The sequence below is a fragment of the Octodon degus genome, unplaced genomic scaffold, assembly GCF_000260255.1.
Source record: "Octodon degus isolate 3935 unplaced genomic scaffold, OctDeg1.0 scaffold00185, whole genome shotgun sequence".
Lineage (NCBI taxonomy): Eukaryota > Metazoa > Chordata > Mammalia > Rodentia > Octodontidae > Octodon > Octodon degus.
The window spans coordinates 3,202,516-3,205,006 of NW_004524761.1; positions in this window are offsets into that span (position 1 = coordinate 3,202,516).

Genomic DNA, 2,491 nt, shown 5'->3' on the forward strand with positions numbered 1-2,491 from the left:
GACACTGCAATGATGCGGGTGAAAGAAAGAGAGTCACGTCATCAGCAAGATACTCAAGTGTCACAAGGAGAACTGTCTGAATCCCTTTTGAAGGCAGTAACCCCAGTGACCTAAGGACCCCCTATTATCTCCTACCTCTTAAAGGTCTTGCTACCTCTTCATAGATAGCACTACACTTGGGACCAAGCTTCCAACACACAAATCCTCAGGTGACAAACTACACCCAAATCACAGCATCTGGAGATGACAAATAGCATGAACAATAAGCTCAATAGAAGTGTTGGGAAGTAAAACTGAAGAACTCTCCTTGAAAGTAGAGTAAAACACAGGTGTGCTGTGCCAGCCTCGCCCCCAGGGCAAGCTGAGAGTGCCTTTGAGACCGGGCGTGGTGGCGCATGCCTGTAAGCCCAGCACTTGGGAGCTGAATACAGGAGAATCGCTAGGAGTCCGACCTGTGTAGTGAGACCCTGTACTAAATGCATGAGAGAGAGAGAGAGAGGGGGAGAGAGAGACAGAGAGAGAGAGAGAGAGAGAGAGAGAGAGAGAGAGAGAGAGAGAGAGAGAGGAGTAAAACAAAAGCTGAAAAATAAGGACATGATAAGAAAAGTGGAAAACCTTCCAGGAGGTGAGTCTTGAATTAACAGAAGAATTTTCAGAAAGAAAGATGAGAGAAAATGAAGGAGAGAAAATCATTAAAGAGGGGGACCTGGCCTTACCTCAGTTGTTTAAGTGGCTGCTTCCACAAAGCTGTCAGCCTCAGGTTGCTGTAGTTCGATCCCCACAACACTCCAGCCAGCCAAACCACCCCTGAGGGCATTCAGAGCAAAAAAAAAAAAAAAAAGAAAGAAAGAAAATCATTAAAGAAATGAATCCAGCGTTCGGCTTTCGGCTAGGAGGAGGCTAAGGTGCAACTTTCCTCAGTTGTCCTGAATCCGGGTTCATCTGACACCAGCCACCTCCAGCATGCCGCCCAAGTTCAATTCCAGCGAGATCAAAGTCATGTACCTGTGGTGCACCAGTGGTAAAGTTGGTGACACGTCTACCCTGGCCCCCAAGATTGGTCCCTTGGGTCTGTCTCCAAAAAAAAGTGGAGGATGATATCGCCAAGGCAACTGGTGACCAGATGGGCCTGCGGATTATGGTGAAACTGACCATTCAGAACAGACAGGCTGACTGAGGTGGTGCCTTCTGCCTCTGCTCTGATCATCAGAGCCCCGAAGGAGCCGCCAAGAGACAGACAGAAGCAGAAAAACATTAAACACAGCAGAAACATCACTTTTGATGAGATTGTCAACATTGCCTGATAGATGCGGCACCCATCTTTAGCCAGAGAACTTTCTGGAGCCATTAAGGAGATCCTGGGGACCACCCAGTCTATGGGTTGCAACGTGGACAGCCAGCACCCTCATGACATCATAGATGACATTAACAACGGCATTGTCGAGTGCCCAGCTAGCTAAGGAACATAAGAAAATACATCAATAAAGAGATGATCTGACCAAAAAAAAAAAAAAAAAAAGAATCCACCAGGGTTTGACCAGACCCAGGTCAAGTGATATAGGCTAAAGATTTTATTATGCCTTGGCCCTTCCTCACCTGTTGCCATGGATTAGTTTCTGTATCTGGAGGCAGCTGAGGGCCCTGTATTAGTCAGAGGATGGACATAGCTCTCGCCCTAGGCCTTCCCCTTCCTCTCTGCTTCCCAGCTGCCACGGTGTGCACAGCCTTCCCCTGCCATGCCGTTTGTGTCCTGGAACCAGCCAGCTGTGGACTGAAGCCCCTAGGAACTGTGAGCACAGATAAACGCCTTTCATTTGTGAGTGTGTAATCTTGTGTCCAGGCAGCAGGACAGTGACTAAGACTTTAGTGGAGCTGGGGGCCGTGTGTGTAGATCACCGCCTTTCTGACTAGAATGGATCCCAGAGTGTCTGCGGATCAGCAGTTGGGAAAGAACACTAATGTGGGTGAGAGAAGGAATCCGGTTCCCCCCCACCCCCAGGACAGACTGCATCCTGCCTTTCACTACCTCCCACCCACAAGCTCCAGGGACCCACACCAGAACTGATCCCTGTCTGCACCCCACAGGCACGCACATTGGCTGAAGGTCTCAGAGAGGCTGAAAGCACAGGGGCGGCGGAGCTCGAGCAGCTGTGAGCCAGGGCTGCCCCAGGTGCCCCGGTCCCTGGAAGGGGTGCTGGGCTTGGGGGCACAAATGCAAATGCATGGCTGTGGCTTCACTTTGGTGCTCCACAGAGCTGGCTGAGATTAGCCTGGTACTGTAGAGAGAGAAGGAATTCTAGGAAGTGTCATTCCCCCCCAGCTAAGATGATGTAGTGCAAAGCCACCCAGAGAAATCATTCAATATGTATCAGGATGGAAAGGCATTTGTAGTTAAAATAATCTACAGAGCTGGGGAGATAGCTCAGTAGAATAAGCGCTTGCCTGGCAAGTGCAAGGGCCTGAGTTCAATCCCCAGTTCTGCAAAAAACAA